The 16,045-nt window shown below is 39.5% G+C and overlaps 1 protein-coding gene across 9 annotated transcripts in view; it reads right to left on the bottom strand.

The window, feature by feature from the left end:
• Positions 1–16,045, bottom strand: part of SNX24 (sorting nexin 24) — a 184,027-nt gene that overhangs the window by 45,002 nt on the left and 122,980 nt on the right. The gene's annotated exons all lie outside the window — the stretch shown is intronic.

Here is a 16,045-nt window from a genome sequence, read left to right as displayed (position 1 = left end):
CATTATGTGTTAACAACTTGTTCTGTGCTGGGCAGCTGCCACAGTAGATTTCTCAATATCTACTGAACATTGGCATCTTTCTCCTAATTTGTTGACAGCATGCCCTATATTCTGATAACTACAAAATTTCATTTCATAAAAAATGCTTTTTATATCAGTTTTCATTTTAGATTACCCATAGGTCCCATTTTTTTCCAGTAGCACAAATAATTAAGTTGATTATAATTCTAAATTCTGTAATATAAAAAGTAGTTTAATTTGTCACAAAATACATTTTACATGCTAAATGCAGAATATGATTAAACATGTGTTCAAAGAACTGCTCAAAACAGAGGCTGAATAAATAGCAGTGGAATATGATACAACAGCTCCTTCAGTTTAACTCAAGTCCACACAGGAAGCACTGGCATGCCCTTGACATAGGAGATGCTCAAGAAATTGCGGTTCTCCTTCCTTTTCCCCCTAGCATTCACTACTACAGGGAATCAGGGACAAAATTAATACAGAAAAGGCTTCTATTATCTACCAGTCATTCTTCCCTGGAAAACAAATGTGTGTGCCAAAGGAAATGACAAAGGCACAAACAGAATGAATGTTACATTACTCTCTTCCGCTTCCTGCCTTCTATCTTTTTCTCTTGACTATCTGGAAGGGCAGGTTCCAAAATCCACATTTTAAGATATAGCCATAACCTTCCAAGGTGGTCTATATTCCAAGGACAAGCCACCTTCCAAACCTGAAATGGATGAGTGAGTAGAGTCAAAGACTAATGGGTAAGAAAAGGAAGGCACTACCACTTTTAATCCCAGCTACTTGTGAGGCTGAGGCGGGAGAATCACTTGAGCCCGGGAGGCAGAGGTTGCAGTGAGCAGAGATCGTGCCACTGCACTCCAGCCTGGGAGACAGAGCGAGACTGCGTCTCAAAAAACAAACAAACAAACAAAAACAAAACAAAACATGTATTTGATTTTTTAAATCTCAAGTTTATAATGGAAATTTCTTAAACTGTACAGACAAAAAAAGTAGATTCTATGGGCATGAGGCAAATATTGAGGTTGTTATAAATATTCTAAAACTATATTGTACTGATGGTCAGACAACTCTGTAAATTTCCTAAAAATGATTTAATGGTATACTTATAATATGTGCATTTTATGCTATGTAAATTATACCTCAGTAAAACCTTTTTAAAAGTACATCTTTTTCATCTTCTCACTCTCCTATTGCTGATATTTAAGAGTCAAGTTGTCAGAGGATTTGGCTAAATACTAGAAGATGCTGACCAAATTTTTCCTGGGTCAGCCAAAAGACTGTTAAATATGGCTAATACTCAGTTTAGGGTGTTGTCAAGAGAATGGGGAGGACTTTTTCTGATGAAAAGCTAATTAAGCATACCACTTTAAATATATCTAATTTTATGTCAGGGTAGAAATACTACTTATCTACTAAAAACATACTAAATTGGCACAAATAACATATGTTTTGCATGAATTAAGACAAGTTCTAACCTTAATAATTTTGCTTTAATATTTTCACAATCAATACTTTGGCATGCAAATGGAGTGCTGGGAGCTTGGTTTAGAAGTATTCAAGTATATTCCCTACGATATCATCTGCACTTTAAGCTTACGGATTCCCTTTGACCTCATGGACACAGCTCTCATTTGTATGGGACAAAGCATGAGCACCGGCAATTTTGGAGGCAATGGCTCTCTGTTCCCATACTTGAACTGGTCTTCCACCAACAGCAACCTGTAGAGTGAAGGTCTTCTTTCTTTTCAACTTCCTTTTGAGTCTGACAAGCCTGATGCCAAATACTGTTTTCCCACCTTGGAAATGAAAGCTCATATTTCAGGGGCAAAGCATGGAGTAGGTATTCTCTGTCACACTAGATACTGGAAGGGGCACAGAGTAAATAAATTAGTCAAGGCACACACCCGACTCAGCACACCAGCATTTCAAGTGTGCCTCTTGCACCTTAAACTCCTTCTGCTTGTCAAGATTGTCTCTTATGTGAAAACCTTGAGAAATTAGTTGAGTTTTCTACTACTAGAAGAAGAGAAGGTCAAAAATATGAAATGCAACTTCATTTTGTTACAGAAGAAAGTAAATTAAATTTCAACCCCAAACTCTTTATTGCCAGAGTAGGAGTGGATATTGGGAAGAGACAAAGCTAACATTTACTTGGGATCAAGCAAAGTGAACTTGCCTCTCTCCTCCACAAACAAGAAAAATAGCATACAATAAAACATTTCCATTATAAGGAATAACAGTTACTGAAATGCTTTTAAAACAATTATTTGTTCTAACAGGTTGATTGTGAGAAGAACCCAGTAAAGTAGATCTGCAGAGTTCTGCTATTATGGGCAAACAGCTTCATGATAAATTTTTTGTTACTTATATTTAAAATTATAAATTGCAAAAAAAAATTGCAAAAAATTAAAGTTGGCTAAACTTGACTAATGTGTGTATTACTGAATAAAATGTATGTTTTATGATGTAAGTATACTTACTATTTCTTCATATTGTTTTTGACAAAAGGACTTTTGATATTTAATGAGTGTGGAAAAGGAAGGAAAAAACCCACAATCGGTAGGTTAGCCTACCTATCCTAGTTTTTGAGATATAAAGTCATTGTTGGACACAGCTTCAAGGAAAATGTTTATAAATTCAACATCTGCAACTACCTATTAAGGAAAGTCATTTTAAAACCAAATGTGGCTGCTAACAAAAGATTCGGGTGGACTGCTGAATAAATGGAGATGGCACAACTGGTAAACATGGAAAGGTGGGCTGTCAGCACAACTTGTATATTCATTTTTATGTAAGGCCAGAATGCTCAACGGTGGGCATTATGTGGTGTATCTAAAGATTACCTAATTTTACCCCGAAGGCAGGAGGAGAGGTTTTATTTAGTTTTCTTCAAATATCACATGCTTAAAATTAGTATTCTCTGATTATTACTGTATTTGTTATTCACTGGAGACATCTGCATTAAGTGATGACCACAAATGTTCTTTCTTTAAAAGCACCAGGGCATAAAGTGGCCCTATCACATCTAATTATGTTAATTCAAGTTTTCATTTAAGTAGGTATGCATGGTTTCCAAACAAAATTTTTTTTCTTTAGGATTTGGGGGTGGGCTCATAAGCCCTTCTTGGCTTCCACCCTGGTCCCCAGATCTACACCCCTTTTCACAATGCAGTGGGCATGCCGGGTTGCAGGCTGCTCCTTAACTATGGAAGCAAATCAATAGCAGCTGAATGCCATCTGCTTCGGGCCGCAGAACAGAACCAAAGTGTAAGCCATGCATCTTCCCTTATTGAAAGGTTATTTTATGCAAGTAAACAATTCATCGTCTTCTTGCACGCTTGATGCTCATTTACCACTTTGATCAATAAAATATGCAAAACAACAAAAAAATTGAATCCTAAGAGTAGTTCTGATGCCAGCGTGATAGTTAATCAATACCCGGCCTCTGTTCATGAGGGCAAATGGTGGGGGTACTCCTATTGTAACCTGTGAAATCCAGAGTGGTAGACGTAGCTCTTTCAGAAAAGACTGTTTTAGAAGGGATATATTACATTTACCCTGTAGATTACACAGAATACATTCTCATTGAATTAAATCAAAACACTAACATCAACAGGCTTGAATGTTACTGATTCAAGCCAGTAGTTCCCAAAGCCTGAGAAAAAGTAATTTTGGTTTATATGCCTTTTAGAATTTCAAAGACAAATATTGGATGAGATCACTGACATGGGCCTTTGGACAGCAACCTTTTCAGCTCTTTCTCAGCTCTGCCTTATTAAGTCTTGGTTTTCAATGTATTCATGTTTCAGGTGAACTCAGTTTTTCTTCTAAAAACAAACTGCTGTGGGAATTTCTTGTGCACAGTGTTTCTTTCAGTCATACCACAAGCTGCCTTATTATATTAAACCTCTTGACAATTGATTCAAGCAGAATACTTTCTTCCAACAAAGAAAACTATATCATCTCACAGATGCTACTGTATAAAAGCCCTCAATTGAAGACTGTTTCCTAGCAAAACTGAAAACACTAAAAAAGCTGGGAACTTTTCCATTTTAACTGGATATCTCCAGCTGAACTGTGAATTCTAGGGTAGCACAGGAATAAAAATAAGATAAATTAGGTATCTTTCTAGAAAGTCTAACAAGAAGTTTGATAGAAAAAAATATATACTGCCATGTGAAATTAGAACTGCCCCTGAGAAGACGGCTTTTGTTTTAGCATGTTTTCAGATTTTCTGTATGCTATAAAGTGACAAGAGTTACTTATTAATCAAATACTCTTTACTTTTCCAGATAACTATTACAAAACAGTTCAAAACCTAATCTTGTTATTCTTTACCCTGGTCTACTAAGTTTATCACACTTGTAAACACTTCTCTAAACATTAGATATAATTTGTGTTATTCAATGAACATATTTTGTCCTAGTTTTTCAAATGTATACCAAAGTGCATTGTTAAAGATTAAATAATACATGGGGAAAATGAGTAATGCTATTTGTTATATAGGAGAAAAGAAAATAAGTAGGAAAAGTCTTACCAGGATATCTTCAATATGAAGGAAAAAAATTGAAACATTCCACCAAATTCTTATCAATGTTTGTATATCATTTCACATCAAAGACTATTACAAATATCTTACAAAATATTCGGCTGAGACTAAAATTTTTCCCAAAGTTCTCCATTATGAAACAGGCTAAATTTTATGGTGATTGTGGGAAGTAATTTCCTTGTGATATTCCTATCGTCATAAGAACTCAAACAATAGAACTCTCTATTTCCAGCTATTACTTTAAAGTCATAATCTTAGAAGTATACCTAATTCCTCTACTCTGATGTTTAAACACTATATATTCTTAACAATTTAAATACTTATTTAAGTCAAATAATTGTGATGAAATTAACAGCAACAGCATGACTATAGAAGTGCAGTAGCTTTGAGTCAACCAGCAGCAAGGGTATAATTTAAAGGCAGAAATTTCCAGTGCATGCACCGTTAGCCACAGTGAACCTGTTACTGCTCTAAAGGGAATTGTTTGCCTCTTATTAGATTTTCTACAGCACAGCCATAAGTGATAAATGTACTGCTGTACTCACTGTCAAGTTAATCAATGCTGCCAAAGTTTTGTTGACCTAACAGTAATCCATAAAGTGAGCAGCATTTTCTCTATCCCTATGACATCTCAGTCCACAGAAGGGCTACGAATCCAAAAGTAGCTTCTTATGAGAAAGTGTATGTATTGGGAAGGGGTGGGGGTGGGTTGGAGCAAGAGAGGGTTGATAGATTGGGTGATTTTTAAAATTAGCAGGTATTATGGGTCTCCTGTTCCAATGAAAAAGCATTTAAGACCACAGCCACAAGTAAAAATTCACTTTTAATGTTTAAAACCCTAATAAATGAATAACTCTATGAATAGAAGATGGTTTCTTCCACAACCCCATTTCTTCACTTCAAAGGAAAACAAAGTACACCAACCCACACCTTCAAGAATCTCAAAGCAAAATAACCATTCCTAGTGTATGGTCTATGTCTGTCTACAGTGCAATGCACTACCAAATCCAGTACAGGGCACCAGTAATAAGAATGGTAATGTGGATAAGAAAAAAAAAAAAATCCAAATTTTGCTCCACTGTAAATCAGAGAATGTGAAAGACATACCATTAGAAAAGGGAAAAGAAAGGAAACAACAGGAGAGGAAAAGCTGCCCTGCAAACAAACCGCTGCCATGCTCTCACAAGCAATTATAGACATATGAAATATGAATTGCAATTGATTTTTCTTCCTGGGGTCACTGTGCTCTGTGTTTTACGCACTCTAGGCATTTATTTGGGCAGCAAACTGACAAGTTTTTGTAGAATGCCCTCAGCAGTGTAATCTTTGCTCAATCACGGGGACTTCATCGTGGCTTCTCTTCCTTGACACTTGTCCCTCCCGAAAACTCACTGGCAAGGGATTCCTTGATAAAGACATGGAACAATACAATTACTGGTGTAAAGGGCTGGCAGAACCTGACCAGGGGATACTAGCAACCGTTTATGTGCCAATGAAAAATAAATAGCATCAATCTGGAAGAGTGACTTTCATCCTTGTACTTCTACAGCAAATTCTCTTATTTGGCTAGTGATAATATGGCACAATTACTAAACTCATGTTATTTGTCTTGCTAAAAGAAGAATAACAACAGAAAGTTGTGGCTATGAGAATAAATAACACAGGTTTCTTATACTTAAACAGCACTTTAAACAACTCCAATCATAAAAAGATAAGATCTTTTTGCCTGTGTTTTTTTTCTTAAATGACTGAGTGATTACAAGATTTCCCACATTTTGGTCTTCACGGACCTCCAAATTGTGAATGTGACTGATCAGAAGACAAACACTATATTAAAAAAAAGTGTCTCTGGAGAATTTCCCATATTTCTTCCTATTTCAGCCATAGGTGTTGGACATCTTTCCTTATCAGAATACATACATTTAAAGCATTCTTTGGAATTTCCATGGAGCATTTTGTAAATCTTTCCAGTATATGAATATTCCAATACATTTTTAACCAAATCCCCACTTATTGGGCAATTTTAATAATTATATTGCAATGAAAATGCCTTACATACAGCACAGCCAAATTATGTAAGAATAATTGTAAGATAGATTCATAGAGAGGGAATTGCCAAGATGGTTTCTCAAAAGGTTGCTACAATTTCAGTTCCCTTAAAGGTATATGGGAATGATTATTCCTTTGTACCCTTACCAACGATGGGCACAAACGTTTTGTTTTAATCTTTGCAGATCCAAAAGTTAATACCTTATCTCATTTAATCTACCATTTCTTGATTAATCAAGTATCTTTTCCCATTTACTGATCATTTATAATGATTTTTAAATGAATGAATTCTGCCAATTTTCTTATTAGATTGTCTTCCTCCTAATGATTTGTAAAAGCTCTTTGCATATCATAGGAATCAGATCTTTGTCATATGTCTTGAATATATTTTTTCAGTCTTTTTGTCTTAGGATTTGAATTTGTGGTGACATTTTTGCTGTACAAAATTTAAAAATTTTTATGCCGCTTAATTTCAAAAGTTAAATATATCAAGTAATACAGAAATATCCCTATCAATGTAGAGAATATAATACAAGGAAATACTACATAATGAAATCATGCAGACATGACTCATTGAAATATAGGATTATGTTCCAAGCTATCAAAGAACAAAAAAAAAAAACCATAAATTTATTTTCAGCAAACAAAAAGAAGGATTAAAATAATATCAAATATCATCAAAACCAAGTATGTATCTGGCAGCCTTGGGACAACAATCAAGGAGGATTGAGCTAAAGTTAGGTGACACTGTGGGGAGCCCAGATGGGTGACATACAGGACCGATAATCTGGTGTGGAGAACTAAGACCAATACCGTAAGAGCTATAACAGAAGGAAAAATGTGATGGGGTAATGGTCAACTAAAGTGCATTAAGGTTTAAGAATAGCACACCTGGATGTGGAGAATCAAGAAAAGTCTGAGCTGACATTGATTCCAGAGGGCCCAAAACATCATTGTGGTCCTCCAGTTAAAGTAGGGGCTTATGGAGGTCAGGTAATTAATGGAGTTTTAGGTCCACTGATTCCCCGGACTCATCCTGTGGTCATTTCCCCAATGCCAGAATGCAGAATTGGTATAGACATGATTAGCAGCTGGCAGCACCCACACATTGGCTCCCTGACTGGTAGGGTGAGGGCAATTATGGTGGGAAGGCCGAATGGAAGCCGTTAGAGCTACCTCTACCTAGAAAAATAGTAATCAAAAACATCACATCCCTGGAGGGATTACAGAGATTAGTGCCACCATCAAGGACTTGAGAGATGCAGGGGTGGTGATTTCCACCACATATCCATTCAACTCTCCTATTTGGCCTGTGCAGGAGACAGATGGATTTTGGAGAATGACAGTGTATTCGCATAAGCTTAGCCAAGTGGTAACTCCAACTGCAGCTGCTGTACCAGATGTGGTTTCATTGCCTGAGCAAATTAACACATTTCCTGGTACCTGGTATGCAGCCATTGATTTGGCAAATGCCTTTTTCTCCATTTCTGTCCATAAGGCCCACCAGAAGTAATTTGCTTTCAGCTGGCAAGGCCAGCAATACACCTTCACTGTCCTACCTCAGCGTACAACAACTCTCGATTTTGTGTCATAATCTTGTTCACAGAGATTTTGATCCATTTTCCCTTCCACAAGGTATCACACTGGTCCATAACACTAATAACATTGTGCTGACTGGATCCGATAAGCAAGCAGTAGCAAGCACACTGGACTTATTGGTGAGACACTTGCATGCCAGAGGTTGAGAAATAAATCTGACTAAAATTCAGGTACCTTCTACCTCAGTGAAATTCCTAGGGGTCCAGTGGTGTGGGGCCTGTAGAGATATTCCTTCTAAGGTGAAGGATAAGTTGCTGCATTTGGCCCCTCCTACAACCAAGAAAGAGGCACAATGCCTAGTGGACCTATGTAGATTTTGGAGGCAACACATTACTCCAGCCCATTTATTGAGTGACCCAAAAGGCTGCCAGTTTCGAGTCCAGAACAGGAGAAGGCTCTGCAACAAGTCCAGGCTGTTGTGCAAGCTGCTCTGCCACTTGAGCCATATGACCCAGCAGATCCAATGGTGCTTGAGGTGTCAGTGGCAGATAGGGATACTTTGGCAGGCCCTCATAGGTGAATTACAGCAAAGGCCTCTAAGATTTTTGGAGCAAGGCCCTGCCATCATCTGCAGATAACTACTCTCCTTTTGAGAGACAGCTCTTGGCCTGTTACTTGGCTTTTGTAGAAACTGAACGCTTGACTATGGGTTGCCAACTTACCATGCAACCTGAACTGCCTATCACGAGCAGGATGCTTTTTGATCCATCTAGCCATAAAGTGGGTCATGCACAGCAGCTTTTCACCATTAAATGGAAGTGATATATACGTAATCAGGCTTGAGCAGGTCCTGAAGGCACAAGTAAGTTACATGAGGAAGTGGCTCAAATGCCCATGGTTCCCACTACTGCCACCCAGCCTTCTCCTCCCCAGCCTGCACCAATGGCTTCACAGGGAGTTCCCTATGATCAGTGGAAGAGATGACTAGGTCTTGGTTCACATATGGTTCTGCATGATATGCAGGCACCACCTGAAAGTGGACAGCTGCAGCACTACAGTCCCTTTCTAGCACAGCCCTGAAGGACAGTGGTGAAGGCAAATCTTCCCAGTGGGCAGAACTTTGAGCAGTGAACCTGGCTGTACACTTTGCATGGGAGGAGAAATGGTCTGATGTGTGATTATATACTGATTCACGGGCTATAGCCAATGGTTTGGCTGGATGGTCAGGGACTTGGAAGAAGCATGATTGGAAAATTGGTGACAAAGAAATCTAGGGAAGAGGTATGTGGATGGACCCCTCTGAGTGGTCAAAACCTGTGAAGATATTTCTATCCCATATGAGTGTTCACCAAAGGATGACCTCAGCAGAGGAGCATTTTAATAATCAAGTGGATAGGATGACTCGTTCTGTGGACACCACTCGGTCTCTTTCCTCAGCTATTCCTGTCATTGCCCAATGGGCCCATGAACAAAGTGGCCATGGTGTCAGGGATGGAGGTTATGCATGGGCTCAGCAACATGGACTTACACTCAGCAAGGCCGACCTAGCTATGGCCACCACTGAGTGCCCAATTTGCCAGCAGCGGAGACTATCACTGAGCCCGTGATATGGCACCATTCCTTGGGGTGATCAGCCAGCTACTTGGTGGCAGGTGGATTATACTGGACCTCTTCCATCATGGAAAAGGCAGAGGTTTGTCCTTACCAGAACAGACACTTACTCCAGATATGGGTTTGCCTATCCTGCACGCAATGCTTCTGCCAAGACTACCATCCATGGACTCACAGAATGCCTTATCCACAGTCATGGTATTTCACACAGCACTGCCTCTGATCAAGGCACTCACTTTACAGCTAAAGAAGTGCAGCAGTCAGCTCATGCTCCTGAAATTCACTTGTCTTACAATTTTCTCCATCATCCTGAAGCAGCTGGATTGACAGAACGATGTAACGGCCTTTTAAAGTCACAATTACAATGCCAGCTAGGTGACAATACTTTGCAGGGCTGGGGCAGCTCTCTAGGAGGCTGTGTATTCTTTGAATCAGCATCCAATATATGCTACTGCTTCTCTCATAGCCAGGATTCACGTGTCTAGGAATCAAGGGGTGGAAGTGGAAGTGGCATCATTTACCATCACCCCTAGTGACCCACTAGCAAAATGTTTGCTTTCTGTTCCCTCGACATTATGTTCTGCTAACCTAAAGGTGTCAGTTCCAGAGGGAGGAATGCTGCCACCAGGAGACACAACAATGATTCCATTAAACTGGAAGTTAAGATTGCCATCTGGACACTATGAGCTCTTCCTACCTCTAAGTCAACAGGCTAAGAAGGGAGTTACAGTGTTGGTTGGGGTGACTGACCAAGACTATCAAGATGGAATCAGTCTACTACTCCACAATGGAGAAAGGAAGAGTATGAGTGGAATACAAGAGATCCTTTTGGATGGTTCTTAATATTACCATGCCCTGTGATTTAAGGTGAATGGGAAACTACAACAGCCCAATCCAGGCAGGACTACAAATGGCCCAGACCCTTCAGGAATGAAGGTTTGGATCACTCCACCAGGTAAAAAACCACGACCCACTGAGGTGCTGGCTGAGGGCAAAGGGAATACAGAATAGACAGTAGAAGAAGGTAGTCATCAATACCAGCTATGATCACGTGACCAGTTGCATGAATGAGGACTGTAACTGTCACATTTCCTCCTTATTTTTAACAGAACATGTTTGTGCAAGTATACACTTAAGAAAATATCTTCATTTTATTTCCTTTCTTTTTCCCTTATCATGTGATATAAGATAAATGGATTTCTTATCAGCATTTAAATGTTAACTTTATGTAATAACATTTAGGTTAAGATTAGTGAGCTTCTGGTTGCATGAAGAATAGCTGTATTACGTTACACATAATTATGACCTCATTATTGTCTTTATTTGAAGATTAAGTATGATTTCAGGAAATGTGTATGGGTTCAAGTTGACGAGGGGTGGACTTGTGATGGTTAATACTGAGTGTCAATTTGACTGGGTTCAAGGATGCAAAGTATTGTTCCTGGGTGTGTCTGTGAGGGTGCTGCCAAAGGAGATTAACATTGAGTCAGTGGACTGGGAGAGGCAGACCCACCTTCAGTCTGGGTGGGCAGCATGTGATCATCTGCCAGCGCAACCAGGATAAAGCAGGCAGAAGAAGGTGACTTGCTGAGTCTCCCAGTCTTCATCTTTCTCCCATGCTGGATGCTTCCTGCCCTTAAACATCAGACTCCAAGTTCTTCAGCTTTTGGACTCTTAAAGTTACACCAGTGGTTTGCCAGGGGCTCTCAGGCCTTTGGCCAGAGACTGAAGGCTACACTGTCAGCTTCTCTGCATTTGAGGTTTTGGGACTTGGATTGGCTTCCTTGCTCCTTAGCTTGCAGAGAGCCTATCGTGAGACTTCACCTTGTGATTGTGTGAGTCAATTCATCTTAATAAACTGCCCTTCATATATACATCTATCCTATTAGTTCTGTCCCTCTAGAGAACCCTAACACAAGGGTGTACTGGAAATAAGCCTGTGGGGTGCCTTGGCAAACAGAGATGAGAAAAGAGGAGGGTACCAGGTACAGGGTCTATAATCACACGGGCCAAGTCAAGAGGTTAGTTAGTAAACTAGTGTGGCTGACACATAAGATTTGTGCAGAATATGGCCAGGCACAGTGGCTCATGCCTGTAATTCCAGCACTTTGGGAGGCCAAGACGGGCGGATCACGAGGTCAGGAGATGGAGGCCATCCTGGCTAACACGGTGAAACCCTGTCTCTACTAAAAATACAAAAAATTAGCCGGGCGGGGTGGCAGGCACCTGTAGTCCCAGCTACTCGGGAGGCTGAGGCAGGAGAATGGCGTGAACCCTGGTGGTGGGGCTTGCAGTGAGCCAAGATCATGACACTGCACTCCAGCCTGGGTGACAGAGCGAGACTCCGTCTCAAAAAAAAAAAAAAAAAAAAAAAAAGATTTGTGCAGAATAAGGCTGGAATTCCAAATACCTGGCCTAAGAATATCACAATTTTGTAGCTGGCAAGGAGCCATGAAAGGTTTGCGGTAGGTAGTTATCACGATCAGAGATATATACCCCACAAGCAAGAGTATGCCGCATTCTAAACGGGAAAGGACTTTAAAAATAAAGTTTTTAGAAACAGAGCAGTTCATTTAATAAACTATAAACAAGTAGTCCAGGAAGAATATCTTCAAATTAAAAAGTTCAGTAGGTAGTTTGGTAGGTAGGCAACTAGATATCATGAAAAGGAATATCCACCCAGAAACTCTGAGAGTAAGCCAGAGGACCCAGAGCAAATGAGAAAACTGCCATGATGATCTTAGAGGAAAGGAACAAAGCAGTAAACAACAATGGCAGCAGCGAGGACAAACAAGGAAGGCACTCTTTTGACTAATCACAAATAGCTTCCAGGGCACAGTCATGGGCCTGAGTTTAGTGAAGAGAGTAGTTTTTACAAAAGAACTAAGAAGGGCCTAGATTTTTCCAAAATAGTACAAGAGAGGCCCATGGAGAAAGTCTTGAATAGGGGTAGGTGGGTGGGTGGTGCAGAGACAAAGAATAATAATGCCTGAAATAAGCAAGCCCACGAGCAGCACCCTGGGTGCGATGGTACTGAATTCGGTAATGGATGTGGAATATAAAGAAGGTCTCACTGGGGCAAGAGGGATCCAGGATTAGTCTCCTATCGTGAATGGTTTAAAATAATAACAAAAACAGATGATCAGAGTTCCAACATCATATCCACACTGCTCTGATGTCTTTCCGGAATAATACTGTGGAATATCCTCTGATATTCCAGGTGTATGAGAGATAAAAAAAGAAATGTCAATTTATTTGTGTATCAGTTACATGAAAGGCACTCTGGAACAAGAGATGTTACGATTTCATCCTGAATCCTGCAAGGGTCGGGAAATAGCAAAAATGGAATACTAGCCACAATTCCCTCTCAGAACACCACCATCCTCTGTGGAAAAAGTAAGGTTTTTTTTTTTTTGAAAACCAATATCTGTTGTCTAAATGGAGACAAGAAAAAGTAGAGAAGGCAAAACCAGGAAATGTTTTAGAAAGTGTTAGACTTTCTTAAGACCTTAACTCCATTGCCACAACTAGAATTCACTCTGGGTTCAGCTATGTGGAAGTGAGGCCCTTCATCTAGCCTGAAAATAACCCACCACTTACACCCCACAAGCAAGAGGTGGACACATTCTGAATGGGAAAGAACTTTTAAAACACAGATTTTTGAAAACAGAGCACCTTATGTAATAAATTATAAACAAGTTATAAATAAATTATAAACAAAAAGAATATCTTTAAATAAAAAGGTTCTACACAGTCTGTTACTACACTATTTTACTTAAAACCTAGAGTAGGAGGTTCCATTCAGGATGGAACAGTGTTAGACCAGTATTTTCCAAACGTTTTTTATCATACACTTCTCCAATGTAAAAGAACCCTAACATATTTAGGTTATTTATATTTAACATATTTAACATATTTAGTGCATATTTAATTATACCTGATATCAAGATACTACTGTGCCAACTAGATACCGTATAAAACACATACAAAAAGATATTTTAAACTAATATGAAGATGAAGTAATAAACAAATTTTATTTTATTGTATCTATTACTGGTACAAAAAACCTTGCTGTTCTTATTCTAATATGGGTAGTGATAATATTTTAATTTGTGAGTACTGTGAGTAGATATGCTCTATTAGGTTGCAACACAGTGATTGCTGTTGCTTGTGTTCAAGAGTGACTGAAAATTCAGCTTATCTCATCAATACCTGGTTTTAATGACTGCCATTGTCAAAATATCTTATGAAGACAAGTAGACCCAACAACTGCACTTGCTAAATCACAATACTTATTCTTTCAATTCTGTCCACCTAAAATACAAAGATTTCCTGATGAGATTTGGTCAGGAAATTGCCCTTCTTGATGTCACACAGTTGTTCTTTACAGAACAATGGGAAAATGTTGCATTTAAAACAATTTGAGGTCAAAGACCCACCCAAACTCTTCCTATGAAACATTTTAAACAGGCCAAAAATTCTACTTCCAAGTTTTTTGGTTTTTGTGTTTTGAGATGGAGTCTCGCTCTGTTGCCCAGGCTGAAGTGCAGTGGCATGATCTCAGCTTGCTGCAATCTCCGCCTCCCAGGTTCAAGCCATTCTCCTGCCTCACCTTCCCGAATAGCTGGGATTATAGGCGTGCATGCCACCACGCCCGGCTAACTTTTGTATTTTTAGTAGAGATGGAGTTTCACCATGTTGGTTTTGAACTCCTGACCTCAGGTGATCTGCCTGCCTCGGCCTCCCAATCAAGTTTTAAGGGAGGTAGAGAGAATTTTATAGGTTACACACATTCATTCTGGCAACAACATCCCATAATAATAGACATTTTTAAAAACATCCATGTTCAAATTATTCTCTCCAAGATTTGTTTTCTTTCAAAAGTCACCTACTTTCCCACTTGGTGTCCAAAGGGCCTTTACTCTGAAGGGTCAGATTAAGGGAGGGCTGCAGAGAACTTTCAGGAGGACTTGCAGAAGCGACAGCGCAGGTGCTACTGCCATTCACGTGAGCTCGTGGTTTAATCTTCAACCGGTGGTTTCCCAGCAGGACTCCTGGTAAGCCATGTGTGCCTTTTGTGAGGTTTAGGTGAATGCAGATAATATAACTCATAAGTCCACCTATCAGGCCCCACAAATCGCAGTGGGCTCTAATGAACAAGTCAGGCCCCTGATTGTGGGGATGCCCGTATCAAATGTGACCCCAGGCAGTCTGACATTTCAACTTGTGAAAGTACTGGTATCGGTCTAAATGGTATATTAATAAAGCTTAATCCACCTTTTTATCAGAGAAAAATAAACAGAATGGCAAGTTTCCTGGCTGCTTTCTGCTCCCCAGGGGATCATTGTACATGGTCCACCTTGGAGACACGCTAGTGAGAGGGCAGCACGTGCTGCCCCTCAGGTACCAGCTTCCCACAGGCGCTCATCAGATCGGCTCCCTTGAACACCAGGGTCTGAAAGAGGTTCAAGGCAATTTCAGTGTGGTTGCTACCACGTTGTCTACTGAGGAAAACTGATGTATTTTACAGATAGGCTTACACCTGTGGTTTTAAACAAAATAGCTCATATTTAGGCAGACCGACTTCCAATACCAGATGCTGCTGCTGAGCTAGTATGGTGGTGAGGGCTAGGAGATAATAAGGGTAAAGCACCTGCAGAGAGTCTGGCCCAGCACAGGTTCTTAAAAGACGTTTATTTTACGAATTAATGAATGTGTGAGTGGGTAAAAGATTCCATCAGAACTTTCTAGTCATAACACTCTGCATCATCTTTAAAATTTCTGCCTTGTATATTCCTAAGTAGCATTTTAAATCAGTCATGGTTTTAGTCAGTGAGATGGTTCCTGAAATAATATTTTCAAATTTAATTTTCATGACTAAATACTTAAGACTGGGCATTAACCTCCAGACTCCTTGAATTCCTGGGGGCATTCTGGGGTTTGAGGAAAATGAGGAAAAAACACACAAGCTAAATATAGCCCAGATCTGAGGAAAAAATGGTAGCTACTCTTTATTGTATGCCTGTTATATTTTAGGAATTAGATGATGCTTCATGTATTTTAGCTAATTTAGTCATCATTAACAACTCTATGTGGTATATCTTTTTTTCTCTCTAGTAAGGAAAGGAGACTAGTGCTCAGCAAGGTTAAGTAACTACCCTAGTTTATAGGGCAGAGTGGAGACTCAGGGCTCTGAATCCACATCTTCCTTATGCTGGGCCTTGCTTTTCCATTCAAGTCCTTACTATTGCCTATCTGCCCAAA

The sequence above is a fragment of the Pan troglodytes genome, chromosome 4 (genome assembly GCF_028858775.2).
Source record: "Pan troglodytes isolate AG18354 chromosome 4, NHGRI_mPanTro3-v2.0_pri, whole genome shotgun sequence".
NCBI lineage: Eukaryota > Metazoa > Chordata > Mammalia > Primates > Hominidae > Pan > Pan troglodytes.
This window is presented reverse-complemented; position numbering and strand designations above follow the sequence as displayed.